Genomic DNA, 26,790 nt, shown 5'->3' with positions numbered 1-26,790 from the left:
TAATTTGTGACTTGATAAAAAGTGTATTTCTCTAAGGTGATATTTCTGTTCCTCCTATTGCAAAGGCTACAGTAGCTGGCATCTTGCCAGGTTTGTTCCATTAACTGATTTGTTTACATTTAATTCCGGTTCATTAAGGTGTATATTTTAAAGTAAGTTGACCCATTGCAAACTTAATGATCAATTTGCTAATGGGACTAAAACCAGGGAGACTTGATTTTTCAAGAAACAAGAGGATAAGAATTTCTGTAGTTCTTATGTGTAATCGGTTGAATTGTTTTATTCTCATCAGTTCAGGAGCGAGAAACCTTTCAGCCTCTAAATTCTGTACTGATTTATTAAGTAGCTCTTGTAAAATAAGACACTCTCTCGTCCTGACCTATTGTATTCTTTCTTTCTTTTTTTTTTTCTTGAGTTTGAATTAGAACTAAGTTAAGTTTGTGTTCATAGCTCATCAGAGGGGAAGGTCATTGTGGTGGTCAGTTCCTTCCCTCCCTGCTGTCATCTTTGCCATCCTTCTTTTTGAATCTGGTGTCAGATGTGCCTGCTTCTGTAGGCAAAATAGTAGAGGTGTTGGCTGATGGGAAATTTTCCATTTTTGCTGTGCTTCCTTTGCTTTTGATCCTTTCTCCCCTTTGCTTTTCTAAAGCATCAAAGGGGAGGAAGGAAAAACAAAATCAAAAACCTTTTAAAAAATCCATGTTCTGAGCTGTATCTAGGCAGTTTTATACATTTTGTTTGTTTGTTTGTTTGTTTTTACAAGAATGCAGAGTAGCTTTTTTTTTTTTCTGGTGTGGTTGGGTCCTTTAACAGAATATACCAGATGCCTGAATAATGTATATTAAATTACTTAAATAACACACTTCACTTCTGAAAGCCTGTTCGCACATTACTTGGTTTTTAAAGAAGAAAAGTTTTAATGCTTTTTGAAATTAGGAAAACACCTTGGTATTGTTTTAATAGTTTGTATAAGATTAGATTATTAATCTGATTTAAAGATTATGATGGAGGGTTGAGGAAGTTAGCTTAGTTACTGTTTTACTTGCCTAGAATATACAAGGTGTTGGGGTTAATCCCCAGCAAAAAGGTGGCACACACCAGGAATCTCAGACTGGGGAAGTGGCAACAGGAAGGTCAGACAGACATTCAGGGTCATCATTGGCTACATATTGAGTTTAAGGCCAGCTTGAACTGTGTGTGACACCATCTCTTAAATAAAGATTATGATGGAATACAAATGAAATATGTGGCAGTATCAGTTATGTTGAATATAAGCCTGGCTTTTGTTCCAGTGTGCTTTAGTTGCTACATACGAGTTCATTTCTGAACTTTGCCAAGGGCAGTCCTGGTTACGCCAGTCAAACACTAGTCAATTAGTGTTTGGTTCTGAAGGTGGATAGGAAATAGCTGATTTCTCCCCCTTTTGTGGTTTTGAGAATCTCTGTGGCCAGCGCTAGCCTTGAGTTGACTATCCTCCTGCTAGGTTTCTGCAGTGCTGGGTTCTAGAGTTGCATTACTAATCCACTTTGCGTTGGATGTGGATGTGGGGTCATTGTGTTTCTTTGTGATAGTTCCTGGGCTTTACATAGGTCTTGATTCTTCCGCATAGAACATTTCTGCAGAAGGCAGTATTACTTCTGAGCTGGTAAGAAGCCACAAGTGTCTTATTGTCGTAACCATAGAAAACCTGCAAGCTAATTGGAATGCTTACCCCTGGTTTCAGCAGTTGATCATGGTGTTCAGTTCTTGGTCATCAATTTCAGTTCTTAATTTAGGGAATTTTCAGCTTCCAATTCCTTATCTAGTGAAGAATATTTTTATTAGGTAGAATGTCCAGAAAATGAGTATGATAGTTCACTTTTTCCATCATGTGATGTGTGTACATGTCTGCAAATCCATAATTATTTGATTGCCTTTAAGCAGATTATGGTTGTTTAGTGTTTTTGCCTAAGAGGGGAGGTACTATCAGCTTCTTGACAGTACACGTGTCTTAGCTCCAGTTTAGGACCCCGGGTTAGTGCGGTTGGTGTGGTACAAAATTGAGCTTCTGTAATCAAGTAATTTTAATGTACTTTTGTTTCTCAGTACTGTAAGAATAAGACAAATCTGTAAATATGTCAATTAGCGATTCTTTGAGAAATCACTGTATATTTCTAAGTTCTCCCTCATTCAAAATTGTTTCTTAGTTTTAGTTACCCATTGTTAACTTTGATCTAACACTATTACATGGAAAACTCTATGAACAACTTACGCATTTTGAGTTAGATGCTGCCTGAGTTACATGGTGAAATTTTATACAACACTTTGTCCTGTCCTGCCCAGGTTGAGAGCCTATTCTTGTTACGTATGCTGCTCATATATTAGACAGTTAGTAGCTGCTTTGGTTGCTAGATTGACTATCAGGGTCCTCTAGTCCTTGTATCCAAGTGATTTTTTTTTAATTTAATAATGGACCCAGATACAGACTAGTGATACTGGCACCTGGGATATGCCTGAGAGAGTTGCAGAGTGTTTCCTTTAAATGAAAACATAGAAGTTATCCACTTAAGAAAAAGAAAAAAAAACTGTAGTACAATAAAATTATTTTTGAGAGACCATGTTCACATATTTTTACAGTTATAGTTGTTCTATATTACTGTATGCCTAATTTATAAATTAAAAATTATAATAGGTTTGTGTTGATAAGGAAAAAGCCAGCTTATGCAAGCTCACTATTGTCTTTTGGCCTGCTGGAGATCCTCGAACCTCTTTTCTGCCAGCAAGTGAGAACTACAACACTGACATTTTAAAGGGTGAATAAGGTCCTTGTAGAGAATAAGGTCCTTGTAGAGAGCTCAAGATTTCATAAAAGTAGAAAGATCTTATAGCTCAACCTTATTCTTCTGGGTGACTTAATAGAAACTCCCTTAAATCCAGAGATAAATAGGAAACAGATATCCTAATTTTGGAAATTGCAAGTGAAACTACAGGAAAGAGATGGTAGCAGATAGGATGCTCTGTGAACATGGAGAGTGAAATTAGATTTGAACTTCAGAAAGATAACAGGTAACAGAATAATAGAGCATGCATTGTAGTGATACAAAACTGCAGGCAGGAAGGCTACTGGAACATCTTCAGAATAATCCATGTGTCTTAGGGTTTCTATTGCTGAGACAAACACCACGACCAAAAAGAAAGTTGGGGGAGGAAAGGGTTTATTTAGTGGCTTAAACTTTCAGATCATAGTCCATCACAGGAGGAAGTTAGAACAGGAACTCAAGCTTGGCTGGAACCTGGAGGCAGGAGCTGATGCAGAGGCCATGGAAGAGTGCTACTTAACTGGCTTGCTCCTAATGACTTGCTCAGTCTGCTTTCTTATAGAACGCAGGACTATCAGCCTATGGATAGCACCACCCACAGTGGGCTGGTTCCTCCCCCACTGATTACTAATTGAGAAAATCCCTTCAGCTGGATCTTATGGAGGCTGTTCCTGATCTGAGGGTACTTTCTCTGATGACTCTGTCAAGTTGACACACAAAACCAGCTAGTACACCATGTGAGTGATACAGAGTCAGGGTAGAGCACCTAACCAGCATGTTCAAAGTCTGGGTTTGCTTGCCAAGGCTTGGGCTTGGGGGTGACAAGACCCAGATTAAGAGAGTCCTAGTTGGAGGGTGGGAAAGAGGGTTTGGGGAAGGAAGGTAGAATAATATCAAGGGACGGATTAGTTCTTAGGAAGAAGAATATCAGTGTTTTCCACTTCAAAGAACTTCTATCTCCAAGTTTGCTCCAAACCAAGTGGGCAATGCAGCTCAGATTTCAGGTTCAGGTTTACCTGAAGTCACTCAGTTGGTTCAGACTGGATTTGCTACTCAGATAAAGCCATCACTGCTTGCTAGAAGATGGAATGGTCTTTATTTTACTTGGACTGGTGTGATGTGATTATCTGCTCACCATGGGAAACCAGAAAACGTGAGAGTAAAGATAGAAGGCACATGGGATCAGGTCCTGGCAGGATTTCTTGAGCATTTAAACTGTATTATGCTTTACATAAACTGTGAGTTTCCTAGTTTGTTTTGTTTCATTTGTATTGAGTTTTTCAGTACTTAAAAAATGATTAGCACCACAGCTGAAAATAAAAACGATAAAGTTGTTAAAACTAGAGAACAAATGGTGGGAATAGGTTTAGCTGAATCAAAGAAACCTTGAGTTCTAAGTTAAGAAGGAGGGTCAGTGACTTGCATTAATGTGAGAAGCAGCACCGGAGACCAGCTCTCAGATCTTACACTTGGCTCAGTGTTGTTTGTACTGTATGATAGCACTCATCTCCACTGAAAAGTTAAGAAATGGTAGTCTTAGGATGAACTGTGTTGGCACTTTTTAAAACTATTTTTTTGGGGGGAGTGTTCTTATATTTCTGCTTCTAACTCTCTTCCAGCCCTATTCTACCCCAATCCTTTCCAACCCCCAGCACTAGGTAGGAGAGAAAGAAGAGGGTAAAGGGGACGAAGACCTCTTTTGACTGCTTTCTGCTGGTTAGGGGCGTTGAATTTCTTGGAGCCAGTCCAATCTTGGTCATCAGGATATCTCCAACAACTTCTTGTCGAACCACAGCAACAACAGTCAGGAGCAGCCGTCACCACAGGGCCCTCCCTCCCTCAAGGGACTCTCACATTTGTTTTTCCTCTCTAGAGTGTCTAGATTAAAAACTGTCTGCAGCTGGCAAAAGCCCATGCCCTCCTAGAGCATGAGCCAGTCATAGGCAGCAGCTGGGAACAGACTGAACCAGCCCCATAGCCCACACCCGGGGCTAAAACAGAAGCATTCACCTAGTATAACTGTTTGTTTGTTTGTTTGTTTTAAAGAAACCAAAATTCTCACTATGGAACCAGTTGTGGATAAAGGGAGAGTGTGTGCACAAGAAAGAGCACGAGCATATGTGTGTATGGAAACACTTTGATATAGCCATGCAATGACTATCTTCTTGTGAAAATCCTGAGTGAATACCTATTGATGTATTAGATCTGGGTACACTGGTTATAGCTACACAAATCTTTGAGACACTTGTAATTTTGGTTGCTTTAGGGGGAAAGATACTTAGAAAGCAGTAAAATACTGCCTGAATGTGGCAGTCCCTTTTCACTCTCTGGATGTGCTTGTGAAAAATGTCTCCCAGAACCTTTAATTTTGTTCCTAAATTTATAACAGAGCAATTTCTTGATGCTCAGGGTGCTTTTGGTGATAAGATTTTTATTAAGTTGGGTAGGTGAGTTGTAGACCATGTCCTCCAGGGAATCATTTATTGTTTTGTTCGAGGATAGGTAGTATTGAGGAGTCATGTCTCATTTTTGGGCATCAAGTAGTCTCTTGCTTGAAAATCTGACATTGGCACTATTTTTTTTTTCATTTGAACTGAAAAACCAGTGCTTGTTTGAGCATAAGCAAGATAACTTAAAAAACAACTTATTTTTAAAGCATTGCCTCTATTTTTGCTCTGTAAAAAAATAAAAACAAGAAGACAATAGAAACATATACTTGTGTCCAAATGTCAGGAACTGCATGCGATTCTTTCCTTTAGGAAAGTGTCTGTCTTTTGAGCACTAACATTGATTTCCAATTGAAACTGGTAGAAATAGACCAGACTTAGAATATATGTGTGTGTGTATACGCTCACTCTCGCGTGTGCACACACACACACACACACACACACACACATATATACACACACACACACGTATACCCACATATATGTACACGTATATATGTGTGTGTGTATAGTAGCTTCAGATTTAAAGGAAATTGCTGAGAGGGGAAATAAGCCTTTGTTAAAAACACTGGAACCAAAATAACATTGGGAAAAATGGGAAATAGAGTGATTGCTTTGTAGGAAATAGTAAGGGCTCTATTCAGACAAGACTGCCTGTCGGTGGCATTTATTAACCCTGATTGATACACCAGGTTATGTGCTTAGCTGCTTAGCTAATTAGGTGTGTCAGGATACACATGTTTTATAGGGTAAGAATCTGGAGGTTTCAGTAGAGCAGCTCGTCAAAGCTTCTGAGGCTAAGCTCTAGGTCTGACAGTTGAGGTCTGAGCATAGGAAAGCTGATTTGTGTCCCAGCAGTTATTGAGTGAGCTGTACTCTTCCTCCAGATGTGATTCTAAAATGCCATTTTCTGTTTTCTCTTTTCTATTTTTTGGTATTTTTGAGACAGTTTCTCAGTGTAGCCCTGGCTTTTCTGGAACTCACTCTGTAGACCAGGCTGAACTCACAGAGATCCTCCTTCCTCCGCCTCCTGAATTATGGGATCAAAGGTGTGCATCACTACTCCTGGAGTTCTGTTCTTTCTTATAGTTTAACATTTCTGTCTTTTGGGAGAAGTGATTTATGGGTTTAAAGAAAAATGAAGGAATTCCTCACCATAGTTCTTATTTTGTATTTGCCACACTTATTTTTGGGAGACTTCTTAGTAACTGGTCATGAAGAATTCTCTGTTTTCTTCACAGCTAGTATTTATTATTTAAAAAAGCAAACAGATAAATAAATAAAACTTTAAAGGATGTAATTTTCTTTTAACTTTCCTCCTCACAAATAGTATTCAGTATCTGTGTAAACACTCTTAAAGGCCAGGTGTGTGATCATAAGTCCACATCAGGCACTTGCGTTATCTTTTCTCTAAAGGAATAGCTAGTCAATGTTCTGGATTCTTTAAATTGAGAAGTGAAATGGGTATTATGTACATGCTTATAGAACGAGGGAAAACAAGTCTCAGCACGTAGGTAATTAGCAAAGTGTTAAGTAAGACTTTGTGATCTAAGCCTTGAGAAGAATTCTTTTGAAGAAGTAATATTTTTTAGGATCCCCTGTTAGTGTCCTTACGATCAGATCCTTTGCAGACATTTTGTAAAACCTATTCTTAGTAGTTCTGTGAATAGGTAAGGACCTGAGTTTGGATCTCTAAAGTTCACACAGGGCTGGTTGGACTTGGTATATATACCAGTCCTTCTTCAGTGAAATGGGAGTGGAGACTGGAATCCCAGGGAGTTCAAAGACTAGACACCTGGTCTCAAACAAGATTGAACACAAGGACCAACACTCAAGGTTGTCTTTTAACTTCCACACATGCCTCTACACATGTATACAGGAACATATAAGCATACACATTAAAAAACAAACAAAAAACCCAAACAATGCTGGACAGCTAGCTCAGCAGATAAGAATACTTTTTGCTTTTGCAGAGGACCTGGGTTCAGACCTGTGCACATGGGGGCCCGTAGCCATCCCAGTTCCATAGGATTCTATACCCTTTTCTCAACCCTATTTGCTGCATATACATACATGCATGCATACATACATAATACATACATACATACATACAGGCAGGCAAAAATATACATATACAAATCTGTACAACAACAGAACCTAAACTATTCTTAGCTTGTGAGCCATATAAAAGCAGGCATTGTGCCAGGGCTTCATCAAAGATGATAGTTCACCAGTCCTGTGTTTGTCACTGTTCTACTGGTTCACAGGAACTCTGGAGGTGCTCTGAATTATAGTAATTGCCAGTCTTTGTTCAAGGCACTGAGAAAACAATGAAACAATAAATCACTGCATTTACTAGCAAGTATTAAGTACCAAGTAGAGAAAGAAAAAGCATAGGAGGGAATTATATATACCTGTATTATTTTCTAAACAGGGGTTTTGTGGTTATGTACTTTGTGACAGATTAATGTATTTTAATGTATTCATTTGGCTTCTTAAAATAGTACAGAATAAACTAAATTGTTGTCCTTTTAGATTTCTGTTAACTGATGTCCAGAGGACATTCGCTTAGTTAGAAGTATGGACACAGGTTACTGGGCTCTGCAGCCTTGACTATAAAATCATGATGCTATATTGCTTCTTGTTTAATAAAAACTTTCTTAATTTTACATTTATTGATGGGTGTGTGCATATGTTAGTGATTCTGGTTATCAAACCCAAGACCTTTTATATGTCAGGTAAATGCTGTATTGTTGAGTTACATCCTCAGCCTTAGGATGAGTTTTGTACATAGTTTTAAATTATCTCTGTTCTCTTTTAACATAGTAGCTGTAGTATAGATACTTAATAATCCCTTTGTTCTTTTAATGTGGCCTAATGAGGAAAACAAAATTTTCTTTTTAGATTTATTTATTTATTTATTGTGTATGCAGTATTCTGCCAGCAAGAATGCCTACAAGTCAGAAGAGCATATCAGATTGCATCATAGATGGTTGTGAGCCACCATTTGGTTGCTGGGAATTGAACTCAGGACCTCTGGAAGAGCAGACAGTGCTCTTAGCCTTTGAGCCATCTCTCCAGCCTGAAAGATAAATTTTGTATGTGGTATTTTTTTTTTTTTTGCTGTTCGATTCAAGAGTTATTCAGGTGCATACTTTGTTTTAATTATGAGAAACAAAAGATAAATCAGAAACAATTATTGCCCTCAAAGGGAATAGTTTCTGGAAGCAGTTTATAAATTATAAATATGGCTGTTGGCTTAGTTTTGCTCTTTCATGTATTAGGAGTGATCATTTGCACTTGAGGTGAGCGGGGTAGTACACCAAGATGGAGCTAGGGCTGTCCATTCTGAGTGGAAAGCTGGCGCAAGAATACAGCAGATAGGATGTCGACAGGTAGATTATGATTCTGGAGAGTAAGACTGCACTTCCAAAAGAAGGAAGAGCTGGGGAAGCAAGGTCTAATCGAGGAGAAAACGCCAGCTGTGTTTGGAGCTAAAGTAGTCTTCTGACTAGTTTGTGTGTGATCTTAGGCATCAGATGAAGGTAGACAGTAGGGAGCCACTGAAGTTGCATTGGGTGGATTAATCCAGTAGCATAGTTGGTAATGAATAATGAGATGATTTTTCATTGCTGTATCTTTTATTTTCTGTAAAATTAAAATAAATGTAAACTTAATTTAGCTGTCAAATAACAGTAAGAATCTTCACTGATGAATATGGAAGCAGGAACATGCTTATGTTCTCATACTGCACCTTTTTTGTTTTTTCAACAGGGTTTCTCTGTGTAGGCTGACTGTCTTGGAACTTGATCTGTAGACCAGACTGGCCTTGAACTCAAGAGATCTGACTCTGCCTCCCTGCCTCCCTGCCTCTGCTGAGATTATCTTGTCAATTTAAAAGTCTATGGTCTATGGCTTAGGCAGGAAATAGGGGTGGGACATTGGGAGGAGAAAGAATTCTGGGAGAGAAGGAGGCAGGGAGAGGAACCTGAAATGATGGGAGGAGGTGGACGCATGGTACCTGAGCACAGGTGACCAGCCACGTGGAAAAATGTAGGTTATATGGGTTGTCTTTGATTTAATCAGAGTAGAGCCTAGCTAGATGGCCAAGGTATTTGTAAATATAAATTGAGCCTAAGTCTTATTTCTGGGAGCGTGGGGCTGAGAGGCAAAAAACAGACCTAACTTAAACATCTGCCTTTGTGTGTACCACTGCATATCTAATACTGTACCAATTTATAAAACTAATTAAATTCACCTTTGTTGACTTGTGGTTTAAAGTTCTGTATTCAGGCTCTTTTGCAGATAGATTAATATTACAAAAACACATTTCTGAATGATACTACTCAAAAAGCCTTTTAGGCTTTTGTGTGTGTTTGTGGGGGGGTGTCTGCAGACTTAATATCCCAGTAATATAGGCCTAGTGAGAATTTAGGCCCTTTCTCAATTACCTCCCCATGCATTCCCTACTCTATACATACTATTCTTTAGCTTTCTCTTGATGTTACATTTCTTTGTAGTTGATGTGACCTTCGCAGAGAAGGGTGTGTACTAAAGTGCTGAGAACTTGGGCTACTAGGTCATATTTGGCAGAGCTGAGATGAGAGGTACTTAAACTTGCTGTGTGCCAGGTATTGTGGCAGATCATGGAGCTCAGATACCAATTGACACATAAGTGGTCTCTGCTCCTTGTAGACGTAGTCTGCAGAATATTTTAATCATTAGTAATTAATGCACTGCTGTAATTGCAAACTGGGTGAGTCCTGTTGGGAAATACTCTGGGGTACTCTGAGCAAGTATAATGAGGAGAAGGGGTGAAGCTGATTTAGAGAGGCATGTGGGGAACATCTTTTGGAAGTGAATTTAAAATGAGGATTGAAATGGGAGAGCATGTAGACAAGGTGCCTTATCTGTTCCTGTTCTATCTTCCAAATAATTAACACAAAGACCTGTTAAGTTTATTAACAAACTGTAAGCCTAGGCTGGGCAGCAGGTTCTGAGCTATTCTAACCCTTTAAAGCTGTTAATATCAGAAAAATGCCCAGTTACTTGCCAATCTGGTCTTGCCTTGGCTTTCTCTGATCCATTTGTCCCCTGCTGTGTCCTGATATATGGAAACCTCCTGGTCTCTCCATGTGGTCCTTCTCTCACTGGGATCCCTGGTTGGGATTAGAAGAAGTCCAGCCTTTCTAATTCCACTGCCTTTGACCAATCAGAAGAAGATGGATATCCTAGGTTTTGGGCTAATATCCACTTATCAGTGAGTACATATTGTGTGAGTTCCTTTGTGAATGTGTTACCTCACTCAGGATGATGCCCTCCAGGTCCATCCATTTGGCTAGGAATTTCATAAATTCATTCTTTTTAATAGCTGAGTAGTACTCCATTGTGTAGATGTACCACATTTTCTGTATCCATTCCTCTGTTGAGGGGCATCTGGGTTCTTTCCAGCTTCTGGCTATTATAAATAAGGCTGCTATGAACATAGTGGAGCATGTGTCCTTCTTACCAGTTGGGGCATCTTCTGGATATATGCCCAGGAGAGGTATTGCTGGATCCTCCGGTAGTACTATGTCCAATTTTCTGAGGAACCGCCAGACTGATTTCCAGAGTGGTTGTACAAGCCTGCAATCCCACCAACAATGGAGGAGTGTTCCTCTTTCTCCACATCCACGCCAGCATCTGCTGTCACCTGAATTTTTGATCTTAGCCATTCTGACTGGTGTGAGGTGGAATCTCAGGGTTGTTTTGATTTGCATTTCCCTGATGATTAAGGATGTTGAACATTTTTTCAGGTGCTTCTCTGCCATTCGGTATTCCTCAGGTGAGAATTCTTTGTTCAGTTCTGAGCCCCATTTTTTAATGGGGTTATTTGATTTTCTGAAGTCCACCTTCTTGAGTTCTTTATATATGTTGGATATTAGTCCCCTATCTGATTTAGGATAGGTAAAGATCCTTTCCCAATCTGTTGGTGGTCTTTTTGTCTTATTGACGGTGTCTTTTGCCTTGCAGAAACTTTGGAGTTTCATTAGGTCCCATTTGTCAATTCTCGATCTTACAGCACAAGCCATTGCTGTTCTGTTCAGGAATTTTTCCCCTGTGCCCATATCTTCAAGGCTTTTCCCCACTTTCTCCTCTATAAGTTTCAGTGTCTCTGGTTTTAAGTGAAGTTCCTTGATCCACTTAGATTTGACCTTAGTACAAGGAGATAAGTATGGATCGATTCACATTCTTCTACATGATAACAACCAGTTGTGCCAGCACCAATTGTTGAAAATGCTGTCTTTCTTCCACTGGATGGTTTTAGCTCCCTTGTCGAAGATCAAGTGACCATAGGTGTGTGGGTTCATTTCTGGGTCTTCAATTCTATTCCATTGGTCTACTTGTCTGTCTCTATACCAGAAGATGGAGAAGAGTGTTTACAAAACAATGACACAGGTGATGCTTCATAGACATAGTAATATACTCAACTCTCTGCTAGTATAGAAATCATGTGTGACCACACCTAGTTAGATAAAATAATTTTGTTGAGAGTTTTGTTAATAGTGTATTCTTAGTATGTAGAAAACTGCATGTACCAGGCAGTCAGTGGCTCATAGCTGAGTGAATGAGTGGAGTAAAAGCTGAGGGGACAGGGAAAACACAGTCTGGATAGGAAAGGCTTGGTAGTTGAAGTAGTTAGAAAAGATGTGGAGAAGCCGTGGGTTTAAGACAGAATTTGTAAGAAAAACTAATAGGATAGTTGACAGTGATAAAGTAATTTTGTTTATCTGTTGTGCCCCAAGCTCAGTATTTCCTTAAACTACCATGTTAGTAATTAGATAAGAGACCTTGTTCAGTGTAGTGAAGGCTAGTGAGAATTTAGTAAGTATTCAGCTGCTGAAAATATTTGTATAAGGTTTGGGTTTTTTCTGTTTTGTTGTTTTGTTTGTTTGATTTTTGTCCTGGGGAGGATTGTACTCACAGGCTCAAGCGTGTCAGGGAGTGCATTACTGACTGAGATATGGTCTTAGCTCTTGATGTATACTGTTTTGTTTTGCATTTTTGGAGTCATGGTCTCATGCTGTAGGCCAGGAAACCCCTGTGTAGTTAACAGGCTGGTCTCAGACTTGGCAGCGCTCTCCTAACCTCAGCCTCTTGGGTGTTAGGTCTCTAGCATGAGCTCTCATGTTGGTTTCCTTGTCTACTTAAAAATAGGACTATGATGCCTGTCAAGGTGGCTCTGTGTTAAGAGTGTTTGCTGAAAAGACTGATGACCTGAGTTCAATTCCTTCCACCTGGTGGAAGGAGAAAAGTGACTGTTGCAAGTTGTCACATGCAAAGGACACACACTAAATGAATAAACAAGTAAAATACGTTTAAATTTAAATGGGGTTTGTGAGATAGCTTGTTGAAGTACCCTGTGATGTGGTTCCTACCTAGGCACAAATTTTGTTCATCCCGTTCTTCCCAGGGAGAGGCAATGATCAGACACTCTCTTGTAAATACCCTAGAGTGAACAGACCTGTCCACTTTTCTTTCCCAAAGAGAATTGCCTTGTTCAAAAAGTCTGTAGTGCTGCATTTGAGAATTAGAGTTAGTGGTGTTAACGTCTACACATGTGAACCCTAAAATAACCATATCCATATCCATTCAAAGAGTGATTCGAAGTGGTTGTTTTCTTTCTCTCAACTTTTGTTTTTTGAAATTAAAATTACACCATTTTCTTCCCTCAGACTCCTCCCATGCACCTTTTGTGCTCTCCCAAATTCATGGCCTTTCCCTTTAATGTTTTTTTCATTTGTTTTAGACAATTTTTGGTCTATAACTGACCTACTTCCATGTACATGCACATAAGTCTAGCTGAAAAACATCCTTTCAAAATAGCTATTTTGGAAAGGGCATACAGTGTTTTAATTTTGCCTGTTATTACAGTTGCCTTTGAGATAGTGCAAAGTTTTAAGTTTTAAGTCTACTCACTGGTACTAGGAGTTGATTGTGGCTTCTGAATACACTGTGTAGTGTAATGTGATTGGGCATTAATTAAATAAGTATCAACTATAAAGTAAGATTTTATAAAATTGTAGCTGACTTTAAAGTAGTTTAAAAGTACTACTTTTACAACATCTCAGCAAATATTGGGAATATGTACACATGTACACATTTTCAGGTAATTTATCAGATGTCAAATTTTAAAAGAGTATATAGTATTAGGAAAACAAAATGATAATATTAGAAGTTACTTTAGCACAACTTTGGGAGAACAGTGTAATACATTGAATTTGAAATGTTTGCACTGTTTAACTGAAATCCGTTATCACTAGTCATTTGTTTATAGAATTAGTTTAAGCTATCAGGGAAAGATATATAAACAGTACTACTTCTTGAAGCTCGGATGTTAGTGGAAGTAGAAATAATTCAATAGAGCATAATATGTTGTTTTAACACACCAGAAATGAGAGCTATGTGTATGATGACTTCTTTTTTTAAAAAGGAGATGTAAAATACATGTATGGCATAAGATGAAAATTTATGTATCTAAGTCACATGTATCAGGAAAACCTGGGAAAGTAAATACTAAATGTAACAGGAATAGGACAGTTTCTTATGTTTTAGACTTATCTGGTTGTTTTATGCTGAGTATCTTTCAAAAACAGTAACCAAATCTATTTTAAAGCCAGACATTATTATCGAATCACTTTATAGCTGTCTTTTTCCTTTTTAAAAAAATTATTTTTAGTTAAGTGTATGTGTGTGGGTTTGTGCCTGTGAGTGCAGGTGTGCACAGAGGTCAGAGGCAGTGGAGCTCTTGGGGCTGGAGTTTAGGTGGTTGTGAAGTCTATGTGCCAAGCTCCTCATTAGCCTCATACAACTATGTTTTTTATTGCTTTAAGCTGACTTTTGTCGTACAAACCAGAGTTATTTATATTTTTGATTAGCCAACGATTCCTAGGACTTGTGATTTCTTGCTCAGTTATTTTTTCATGCCTTCAAGATGACAATCAGTTGATGTTTTTTAGTCTGTTAGCCTTGACTGCACACTTCATCCTGTAGGTGGTGCTCGTGGTTTTTGGTGTTCTTTTGTGCTACTTCTATCTCAACATTTTCCTAATCTGGGAAATCATTTAATACCCACTGTTGTTAATAGAATGCTTATCTTTTATGTAACTCTTGAAAAATCAGTATTTACTATTTAAAGAAATATTTGTAGCAGAAAATAATCTGTATTAAATTTTTTTTTGTAGAGTTTATTTTGCATTTTACTTGTCTACTTAACTACTTAGTGTAATATTGGAAATTTTTATTTTAATTCTGAATTTTACTAGCCAACTCCTCAAAATTCCCCAAGTCTAGCAGAACTAAATTATCACAATGAGTTCTTTTTTAAGTCCTCCCTTCCCTTCTCTTTGTGTGTGACTCTCACTCTTCTCTCTCCCTTTTTTCTCATCTGTCAAGTTCAAGAGCAGCTCAGATGCCATGAATTAAGTGAAGCACAAAAGAGAGAAAGGAGACCCTTTTGAAGAACAAAGGCCTCCCATTAGGCTGCCATGTTCTTTTCTGACCAAAAGTGCACCCTGCATGGTTCCTATTGTTGTCCACATGCCCTGCACATACGGTAAATACAGTAGATCCTCATTACCTCACGTTTTCCTCCCCTTCCTCCTATGCCACACACAACCAGTGCAGCTTTAGGTCTTTGATATCTTTAGGCATTCTTAATACAGATGCTTTATATCCTTTTAAAAACTACAGGGGAAGAAATGGAAGTGGAGAACAGGCACACCAAGTAAAACCCCACAAGAAGGGAAAATTAGCTGTTAGATAAGCTGCAACCCAAGAGCCAGGGCAGGTGGAGGAACCAAAGACTTATGGTGTTATTCTGCTCTGTGCTAGTTAGCATCCTGGCTTTTAAAGTTACAACTTTGATTTATATGGACTATGGATTAGTTATTCTTCTCTTTGTCCATGCGACAGAACAGACAAGCGGGACAAATTGAGTTGCTGAGTGCAGTCTTTAAATGAGAGCTTGTTGGTAATCTGCATGCTTGCCTTTGCTGTCATGTACGTGACTTATCCATAGGTTCATTGCTCTGTTTTCATTGGAAATGAACTGCATTACCTATAGGTTACTACTCGTGTTCTCATTGGAATTGAACTGAATTATCTGTAGGTTTATTATTCTTGTGTTTTCATTAGAATTGACCTAAATCTTCTATAGGTTTGTTATTCTGTATTTTCATTGGAATTGAACTGTGGACTGGGGGAAAAAAAGTTTTAAGTGGTAAATAGAGTAAACTGTGCAGAGCTTGGTTGTTTACATTTTTTTGAGGCAGGGTCTCATGTAGCTCACATTGGCTTTGAACTCACGCTGTAGCTGAGGATGACCCGGATACCTGATGTACCTTTACTTCCTAGTTGCCAAGGTTATAGATGTGTGCAGCAACCCTACCTGGCCAGAAGTTGCTGAAAGTTCATGTTGTATGCATTTGAGATTAGTCTGTACAGTTGTTTTAATGTTGCTGGAAACGCCCGTGGTACTTAACTTACAAAGGAGTGTGTGGTTCTTGATATTTGCTCACAGTTAACTATGGAGGAAAAGACTGTCATTACCAAGCATGTCGAAGTAGCTAAAGGCCTCCTTATTGTACAGCAAACATGGAGTCCTGACGACTAGAGGTTTGGGTATTGGTTTTATTTTTATTCTTTGAAAGAAATTTGACAGTTTTTTGGTATTGTTAAGGAGAAAAGAGATGGAAAGAATGCCAGAGGAGAAAGGATGTACTTTTACTGTAATTTTAAATAAAAACATTTGTTTTGATGTAGGAAAGAGTGAGAACCGACCTTTCGGCAGCATGTGCTTTCTTTCTGTAAGACTGAGCTGACGACAAGCAGTTTGTGGCAGCGCTTACAGGCTGTCTTGAACTCACTGTGGATTATGGGGCTGCCCTTTTAGGATTATAGATATGATTTAGTGAGGTTAAAAAGAACATTAAATAAACCTTTTCTAGAAATAGTGACATTTTATTTTGAAATTTTCATGAGATGAAATTGATGTTCTGGCTTCTTTTTCTACTTGACATTCATATTAAAAATACCTAACATTTAACTTTTTTTGCCCTAAAATTTTTTCACTAATATTGAAACCTGGCTTAATGCGTGTGATTGTAATTGTGTGTGTGTGTGTGTGTGTGTGTGTTTGAGAGAGAGAGAGAGAGAGAGAGAGAGAGAGAGAGAGAGAGAGAGAGAGAGAAGGAGAGAGAAATATTTGAAAAAAATGTGTTTGAGAGAGAGAGAGAAATATTTGAAAAAAATATTTGACCTTACTTAGATGCTTTTTAGGAATAATGAATAGTTTCATGTTTTGAGGGTACAGTAGTCAGCAAGAATCCTTCAGATTATATACTTGACAGCAAAATAAAAGGCAAAAATCTTCTTGCTTTGTGTTGTATAGGTAATTACCATTTCTGTTGACTGTATGCAACGAGGACTCTCAGGCAAGTAAGAGACTTGTTCTAATTTTGTCTTGCTTTTGCCACTGGTCACACAATTTTCCTCTTTTGTTTTTTGCGGGGTGGCATTTGCCGTCAGAAGAAATCACTGACAGTCACACCCAGATTGCTAAACTCCAGTGCATTCACTGATATGTTCTGCTGGGATCACTGGTGACAGCTTTGATACAGGTGCATTGAAACATTTGCCTTTGAGAGATGGAAAGTGAGTTCTCGTTCTTTTATTGCATGCTCTTGTCTCCTGCCATCACATTTCAAGAACAGTTTTGTTCCTAGCATTCGGCCTGTCACTAGTGCCCCGCTGTTTCTCTTTGCTAATCAGAATGTCCCCTGCACATCCAGACAGTTCATACATGGAGGGCTACTGCTGTGAAATAAATGTGACTCCAGGCCTCCAAGGTTGTGGTCATAATTTTATAAGTTAGTATTGATTTTTAACATTTTGTATATTATGCTGTAAATGAAATTGAACTTACATTGTTTTAAATAGTTTCTTTTAGAACCATTAGCTTTAGATTTAAAGACATGCTAGGTCTTTAAAATATACCGTTGTTCAATTATAACCATAGTACACAGAATTAGAAAAATCAAGTAAACAGTAACTTTTAAAATCAGAAAGAATACCCAGGGAAGTGGTGATAGAAGCAATTTAGAGCTGTGAGCCAGCTTTCCTCTTTGAGCTTTCTTTGAAGCTATTTGAACAGTTGCTGGGGTAATTTTAAACATTAAATGTATTTGTGACTAAAATCTTCCTTCTCTAGCTACTAGCTACCAAAGCCTCACAGTGGTCTCATTATATAGAATTTAAATGATGGTTAAAAGAGACAGGGAATAATAAGGTTGGTTAAACCTATATTTATTAAAAGATAGAGCATGAAAAGATTTGAAGCCTTATAGTAGTTCAAGGTAGTAGGATTCATAAAAAGTTGAGATGCCCTCCCAGAACCCCTGCTCCCCCCCCCCCCCAAGGATAGATTTTGACTTAAAAACATTCATCTGTGCCCTGGGGAGAGAGATGGAATGAAACGAAGACTTCAGAAAGTTTCCTTGGAAGACTTAGAACTGGGAATGGAAAGTAGAAATTAATGAACTATCAAGAGAGAAACAATTTTTATTTCCACAAACACTGATGAAAACCGGAGGACAGACAGTGATCCTTAGGCCACTCTCCACGTGCTCCTTGTGACTCACGTGCTCTGTCGCCACGTTCTGCAACCCATGCTATCTGTATTTACTTGGCCCAGGGGCAAGGGTTGGTTTTATGTTTTCAGATGTGTAAAAAAAAATTAGAATGAACAAGATTTTATGGTATATTAAAATTATTTGAAATTGAAATGCTAACAGATAAAATTAAACTTAAATCAAGACACAGAAATAGCCACTTGTATATGTATTGTCTTTGGTATTTCTAGCTGTTCCTGGGCTGCAATGATAATATGGAGTAGTTGTATCAGAGACTATATGGCTCATAAAAGCTAAATTTCATGCTTATTTCCTGGCTATTTACCCAAATTTGCTGGTCACAGAAATGTAGCATGTTTTCTAAACTAGAAGTTCTTGGCCATTAATGAAATTCCTTTATACCTTTACCCGGTAAATAATTTTATTATTATTATGCAGTACCTGCATAGTCAGTGTGTTTTTGTTCTCCATAATACTCCCTTGGTTGAGTGTTTTGTGTTTTTTTTTTTTTTTTCCCCTTTAGAGATAGGGTCTCCATAGATAACTCAGTCTACCCTTGAACTCATGATCCCCCAATGATAGCCTTCCACGCTTGGATTATAGGGGCTTGAAGGCTAGCAAGTATTTAATTACTTCTGGTTCTCTCATTTGAATTATGAAAAAAAATTATTTTTCAGAAGTCAGTCTAATTTGCTGTTCCAAGTCTACTGAAAACTTTGTAGCTCTATCTTTATTCATGCTTACAAAAATTACAAGAACTTAAACATCAGAATTGCTATTTGCTATTTGGAAAAGCTACATTGAGATGAGCAGTTAGTCTTTTCTTGAAGGTATTAGTACTAACAGAGGTTATGTATTGGATACTTTAAGATACATTAGAAGTGAGTGCTGTCAAGATGTCTTAGTAGCTGAAGGTGCTTGCTGTCAAGCCTTTCAAACCCACATGTAGAAAGACAAAATCAACCCCTGTAGTTGTCCTCTGACCTCCACATACTGGCCCTGGTTCACCCACACAATAAATAAATGAATAGTTTTCTAAGATGTACTAAGTGATCACATTCTAAACATATGCTGCCAACACTGGCTTATCTTTCTCTTGTTCTCGGGTCTGCTTTGTTCATCTCCTGTCAGACGTAGGAGAAGTGTGGTAGTTGTTGGGAGTAACATGGAAGTCTTGTAATATTCTGAATAAAAATTTAGGGTAACTTCTATTAGGAGTTTTTGAGTTGCCTGGGTAAAGGGAGTACTGTGTGCATGAGGATTTGAACTTATACTCCATTTCTCTTCTTTCTATTAAGCCTCACTTGCCTCAGCCAATAAAAATATGAGATTTAAATACTAAATGAGAAGCTGTAGAGTTTGCTTGACAGTTAACAGTTGCTGCCCTTCAGATGACCCAAGTTTGGTTCCCAGTGTCCGTATCAGGCAGCGTCAGAGGATCTGATACCCACTTCTGGCCACCCACAAACACTAATAAAAACCTTTTAAAATAAAGCAGAAGAAGTTAGTAAGTTTACCAGAGGTAGAAAAGCTGTAGTTAATTTTCTTGCTTTCTTTCCCTTCCCGAGAAATCGGGCCTGACTGGACCATGCTGCTTATGATTGAATTAACTCATAGAGGAAAAACAAAAGCCAGAACCATTGATTAAACATTTATTCTGAGTGAACAACTGCTACTAGATAAAGATGAGACCTCATAGCTAAGTTTTCTCAGCCCTTATCATATCTAAGCAGTAATGAGTGATAGTTCCTTCACTTCTTAGTGACTACTTCACACAAATGTAAGGGTTATTCTATATAGACCTTTCCTGCATGTGTAAACTATTCCGTTTGTGTGGTGGTTTCAAAGAGAAATGTTTCCTGTGGGCTCAGGTCCTTGAACGCTTAGTCCCCAGTTGGTGCTGTTTGGGAGTTGGTACAGTCTTGCTGGAGGGATTGACCACTGGTTTGTGAAGTACTGTGAACTTTTACCCAGAACTTTCCTTCTTTGACACCCTTGACCACTCACTCTCTCTCTTGAAACTGCCCTCCCTGGAAGCTGAAATCACGCCTCTGTTTCCTCTCTTCTACCTGGTAACTCTCCTACTTTGTCTCCTTTGTTTCCTTAGATGTTGGATTCCTGAGGGCTTGATTCTAGGATTCCATTTCTTTTCATTCTACAGCCTAATGTATTCATGCCCATGGCTTCAGTTACTGTTTGCTGATGCTATCTGGCATTTCCTTGTGTCCTGTATTTCAGGGAGAAATATCAAATTATTCATGCCCAAGGAAAAGACATGCTCCCCTTTACTTTCCAAATCCATAGCCTGTCTTATCCTAGCATAGGCAATCCTTATCTTCCCTCCTGGAGCACAGCAGGTACACTGGTTCCCCCCAGTAGGTGTCCGTACAGAAGCAACTGCAGTGTATGTTCTGAAAGGACAAATGTAACCACTCTTAGGATTATAACTTAGGTCATTTGGGTGACACAGCCCATTCTACTTTCTCAGTCTCTTCCCTTGCCTGTCTATACATAAGCCACTTAGGCCTGTGTCCAGATTCTGACAAATATCCTGCTTTGACCTTCTACCTCTCTTTCCTAGACAGTTGTCATTTTATTATTTGCATCTCAACACAAAGACAGTTTCTGTACAAAAACTGCTTGGTGCAGTAATTCCACAGATGTGGAAGGCACTCCAGGAGTCGGAACTAGAGAGGAGAGGTCTGGCTAGAAGGGAAACAGCAGGAGCGCAAAGTGGTCCTCAGCAGTACTGAGAACAGGGTTTGATGTTTCTTAGACTGGCCTCTAACTCCTGGCCTAAGTTGATCCTTAGTCCTCCTGTCTCAGCCTCTACTTAGGAATACTGGTGCTTGGTATTGGAGGAGTTTGTTGTGGTTGGTTTGTTTGCTTGTTTGTTTTTCTTTTTTTAATGACTAGTCAGACAAAAGAAGGTCACTGATAGCTTTTAGAAGCTTGAAATACTACATTCTACAGCACAAAACAGAATTCCCTCAAAAAAATATGCTCAAAAATTTCAGTAGTGCTAAGTTTAAGATATAGTGGTCAAATGCAGGGTACCGTAGAGAGAACTAATGGAAACATGCATCTATATTATTGCCATCGCATCCATTCTTCCAATAAACAGAGACATGAGTACAAATTTAACTCAAGCATGTTTAGCTCAGCATGGTACATGTAAATGTGTCCCTAAAACAGAAGTTCTACCTGCTCAGCATGGTCTTTCACCATGCAAAATAGATGCTAAATGAAGCCAGCTTTGCTATAACCTCCCAGCTGTGTTGTCTCTCCCTCCTGGGGATAAAAAAAAAAGAAAAAAGAAAATATAAAGAACATTTGTTTAGAGTAGATAATAATTTTTTTTTAATAACTCTGACAGTGTGGGAACTAATAGGGTCAGGGGAAAGAGAAGGAAGGGAAGATAGCCTACTTCCAGCCAGATTTCCTCCTATACTCTGGGCAGGCAGATGTGGGAGGGCTGCCAGACGCTTTCCACTTGGCCCTGGGTGGGCATCTAAGCCACTGACCCCACTCGATAGGGGGTGGACAAGGAAGGGGCAGCCTCTGAAACCAGGGGGCCCCAGAGCGACACCCTGTAGCCCTGGGGTTATGGGAGAGAGGGCTGAGGGAGAGAGGTTTCCACGCAGGTGAGAGTAAGCGCAGTGGGCCTTGATGGACAGAGACAGACAGACAGACAGACACACAGAGAGAGAGAGAGAGGGAGAGAGAGAGAGAGAGAGAGAGAGAGAGAGAGAGAGAGAGAGAGAGACCCCAGCCATGGCTAAGAGGAGAGAAGGGGGAAAAGGAGAGAGAGAAGAAAGGCTAGAGAGGAAGAGGGAAAGAGAGGGAGAGGAGAGAAGAGAAGAGAGTAAGGGGAGTAAGAGCAAGAGAGTGAGGAGGGGCCAAGTAGCCCCTCTTATGGTATGCTGTTATCTTTATTGTTGCTAGGTAACTGGGGAGGAGTTTAGCATGAAGGTCAGAAGCTTGGGACATTGTCTACTTGACTTCTAGCCATGCTTCTTTTGTGGGGGCTGAGGGGCCAGTAACTTCCACAGGAGCCCTGGTTCCAGGAGACATGAGAGAACTCCTTCCATCCCATGTAGGTGATCTGCATATAGTTCAATGCCCCATATGACAGGAAGTCTTTAAACTTTTAAAATTCACTTTATATCCAATTGCTGCCCCCCCTTTCTGATCCACCACCCACACAGTCCCTTCCCTATCCCCCTTCCCCTTCTCCTCTGAGAGGGTAAAGGCCCCCCTGGGTATCCCTCCACCCAGGCACATCAAGTCTCTGCAGGGCTAGAGCGTCCTCTCCCACTGAGGCCAGATAAGGCAGCACAGTTAGGGGAACATATTCCACAGACAGGCTGCAGCTTTACGGACAGATCCCACTCCAGTTGTTGGGGGACCCACTTGAAGACCAAGCTGCTACATATGTATGGGGCCAATACAGTTCTTAATAGCAGCCTTATAAATTTCTGTATATCGTGCTAGGTAACTGATACAATAAAATAATAAATTTAAGAAAGCTTTGTATTACTTTACTGAAGAACAGTAAACCCAAAGACTAAGACATTTGGGGCTCTCAAGGGGAGACTTAGGAGTACTATGTTACGGTTAGATTCCACTGTCAGGTGCTGCTGAGCAGTTTAGTTTACCCAATACCCTTTTCTTTATTTTTCATATGTAAAATTGAATGATAAAAGAACTTACATGATTGTTCTTGTGAGAAGAAACTAGTTAATGCCTGTCACACTGTGGCTATTTAAAAAAAAAACAAAACAACAACAACAACAACAAAAAACCTTGAGCTAGGAATGGATTTTATTTTATTTTTCTTTTAACAGGGTTTTTTAGTGTGGCCAAGGCCTGAATCTCACTATGTTGATTAAGATGGCCTCAAACTCTCAAGTGCTGGGACCAGCTTTAGTTTTTATATTTATGATATTAAAAAAATGGGAAGGTGAGTGACAGATTAGGGGTCCACAAGGCCTAATGTTGTTGCTCTGTATAATTATTTCCCAGAAAATGCTAGTTTCTGGGAATGTTTATGCTATTGTGAGTATGGTAGTTTGCCAATGAATGTTAGAATGAAAGATAGCTGTTAGATGAGAACTGGAGTTAGAAAAGAATGATTGTGGATACTACTGACTAGAGAAGGAAGTCACAGTTGTGACTACTGGTGATTACTTACAAGGGGAAAAAAAACAAAGCCAAACAAAATGAAAGTCAGTAACATTGTAGAAGTAGCAAAACCAGTGGAATCCAGAAGGACTTCCTCTTTTGGAAATGGGGTTAGGAATGTTTTAGGGTCCTCTATCTTTCTGCTGTGTTTAAAAAGTTAGACTCAAGAGTGATGTTGAGCTTTATAGTAGCTAGTTATTATAGTTTGCTAGGATAAAAAAATTTCAAGTACTGTCCCATGTTTTCAAGATTAATTTTAAAAAATGTTTTAAAAGTGTGTGTGTGTGTGTGTGTGTGTGTGTGTGTGTGTGTAATATGAGTACATGTGCGTATGTGGGTTATGGAAGTCAGAGGACAGCTTTTGTGTTGGTCCTCACCTTTGACCATGTTCACTGCTTTGTATTGGGGGCCAGCTGACCCATGAGCTTCTTGGGGTGCTGCTGTCTCTGCCTTCCATCTCTCTTTAGGAATTTTGAAATTACAGACACATAAAACATGTGTCAGTTTTGCAGAAGTTCTGAGATTTGAACTCAGGTCTTCATGCTTGTTTGGCAAGCCTTTGGACCACCTTTCTAGTTTAATGTTCTGTATTTAAGATCAGCACATGAATAATAATTCTTTAACTTATGGGTATTGCACATGCACATATGCTTGTATATCACATTTGTGCCTGGGGCCAATGGAAGCCAGAAGAGAGTGTCAGACCCCTAGGAACAGGAGTTTCATTCAGTTATTTATGAGTTACCATGAAGGTGCTGGGAATTGAACCCAGGTCTTCTAAGAAGAGCAGCTAGTGCTCTTAACCACTAAAAGACGACCTCTTTGGTCCCCTAGTGTTATGTAGTTAAAGATCTTATTTATTTACTTATTTTTTGTTTTTCTGTGTATGTGAGTGCATGCACACATTTATACAGGCACACAAGTGAGTTTGCAAAGGCCAAAAGGAGGTTAGGTTCCTCAGAGTAATGGGCATTTACATTTACAGATCACTGGGCTTATACGCTGATGCTGGGATCTGAACTTTGGTCCTCCATTTGAGCAGCAAGTGCTCTTAACCACTGAGTCATCTCTGCAGCCCTTTTCTATAGTTTGGGAAGTAGTCCTCCATGCTTTATGTTATGAAGGAGATTTAATAAACAGTAAGAAATGCATAAGTGCTTAATTGTATTTATTTTTATAATAATCAGTAAATGCTTTTAATTAACCAACTTCACACATTCTGCCGTGGAAATTTGTGGAGATAGTAAATTCTTAGTTACTTCAAATTCAAGCCAGATTCTTCAGTATTTATTCCTATCTGCCCTCCAACTATCCTGTTTTTCATTTAGGGTGCTAGGGTAAGTTTTCTTCTTTCATTTTTATTTCCTTGATTAATGATTTCACATTTCTACTGGTTTTAAACTGTATACATCTCTAAGCTAATATCTGAATTGTAGTAAATAATGATACTTTCTGTAGTAATTGAAAGTTGCTTGAATGTTTCTAATCCGAAGCGGTCCTAATCTGAAGCAGTCCCTGGAGTGTTTAAAGCAATTCTTTTATTTCATAAATTGGTTGTTTACTTAAAAGTGATGGAAATTATTATTGGTTAAGTGAGAAATGGCTCAATGCTCTGACTTCTGCTCCTTTTCTTCTACATAGACCCTGTTGCATCTCCTGTAAGCAGTGTGTAAACTCTCCATCTTCTGGGGACAGAGTAGGAAATCCTGTTCCTATAGAATACACCTTGTGAAGATTATACATCAATAATAATAGGGTCATCTAATTTTGAAGAGCTTTATAGAAAAGAAAAAATGGAGACTACTGTGCTATTTTAGTTTTGTATAGTTTTCTTTCTTCACCGTGCATTCTTATTATATGCAGTAGTTGACCTTCCATTTTAATATTACTACTAGCTGGTGTTTGTTTTGTTTTACTTTCTATTGGTCTCTTTCACAGTAAGAGCAAGTAGTTGCAAGGTATTTAATCTATTGAATAAATAAATTGTTGGGCTTTGTTGAAAGTTTTTTTGTGTGTTGCAGGGATAAATGAGTAGTTCTTATCTGTCTTATATTCAATTCATGCTCACATTTTTTTCTTTATTCAGAGGTGGTAATTAAGCTATTCTAAATAATCTGGCAGCTATGGTGTTGGTATAAGAAATAGTAGCGTTAAGTTAAAGATGATGTATCTTTATTCTGCCACTAATGTATAACATCTTTATGATAGTAATATGCCAGAATATCATTTTTTCATCTATAAAACAACGAATGACTTCTTTATAGGATTTTGTTAGTATTAAAAAGGTAATATTTAAGCATGTCCAGCATGGTGTCTGGTACACCTAATGTTCAATAAATGGTTGTCATATTAAAAACCAGATAGCAGTGTATTTTAGCTGCCTCCCTAGTTCTCCGATTAAAGGCGTGTGCCATTACCTCCCAGTTTTAGGGTGATCTTAATAAAACTCTTGAGTCACAAAAACTTAGAATAAGAGTTAGGATATCACAATTTAAGGCTCACTCCCCTTACAAAGTTTATCTTATTCTCTAGTGCCCTTGTCAGGTGTTTATATCTCAGCTGCTGTGGAGCTTTTTTCTTTGGACAAGACATTATGATAGGTTTTCAGGGGACTTCTGAGTTGAATAAGGTTCTTCAGTCTAGTGCCTGTGAGAAATGGCAGTGGAGATAGATCGTGAAGGATGACATAGAATATGAATATTTACAGAGTTTCTGATAACAGGAACCAGGTGGGACAAAGGAGAGGAGCTGATTTGTTGCAGGAAGTCATGAATATGGATACTCCCATGAGACTGGATGAAGGAAAGTACAGGAGTAATGAAGTGAAAGTTTCCTACAGTGTGACTTTCTGTATCCATCAAATGAATTGTTAAATATCTAACTGTGATATGATCAAATTTGCATCAGAAAATTATAGGAAAAAAACAGCAATAGAATGAAACTTCTTTTCCCATGAACTTCAGATTGTAGTAAGAATGTAATTTAGTATTTAAATCAACTTAAAAATACTTTAAAAGTGGATTGGGGCTGGGGGTGGTGCCGCATGCCTTTAATCCCAGCGCTTGGGAGGCAGAGGGGCAGGCGAATTTCTGAGTTCAAGGCCAACCTGGTCTACAGAGTGAGTTCCAGGACAGCCAGGGCTACACAGAGAAACCCTGTCTCAAAAAACAAACAAACAAAAAGTGGATTGGAACACAGGCACAGAACAAGTTGCAAAAATGACTAGGCAGATTTGGCAGAGTAATTTCTAAACAGGAAAAAGTGGTCCTTGAAATTTACATTTCAAATGCATTTGAAAAAGAAATTTTGAAGAAACTAATAGTAGGTCTTGGGAAATTAATCAGATTACTACTAGTGTTCTAGAGGTAGATATGAAGAGAAAGTAAGATACAGAGAACAGAATGAGAAGTGCAGTGCAGTTGGTGTTCTAGAGAAGACAGTTCTTAATCATCATTTCTAGTGTACATCCTCTGAGAACACCATCCAGGGATATGGAAAGGCGTTCACTAGAAACAGTGGAAAGCTAAGGACACTGGGAGAAAGCAACCTTTGAGCGTATATAAAGATGAAATGATGGTTTTAGATAGATAAACTGAGTTGCTTACCACCATATCCTTTACTAAAGGAGCTTCTAAGAAACATTTCTTAAGATTGAAGGAAGCTGAACTCAGAAAGACTGAAGTACAAGAA

At 38.7% G+C, this 26,790-nt stretch overlaps 1 protein-coding gene across 6 annotated transcripts in view; it reads left to right on the top strand.

Moving 5' to 3' along the window:
* Window positions 1–26,790, top strand: part of Pou2f1 (POU domain, class 2, transcription factor 1) — a 137,600-nt gene that overhangs the window by 21,250 nt on the left and 89,560 nt on the right. The gene's annotated exons all lie outside the window — the stretch shown is intronic.

Source organism: Mus musculus, chromosome 1, assembly GCF_000001635.26.
Source record: "Mus musculus strain C57BL/6J chromosome 1, GRCm38.p6 C57BL/6J".
In the NCBI taxonomy this organism is placed as follows: Eukaryota; Metazoa; Chordata; class Mammalia; order Rodentia; family Muridae; genus Mus; species Mus musculus.
The sequence above is the reverse complement of the archived record's forward strand: the minus strand, read 5'-3'. Positions and strand labels throughout refer to the sequence as shown.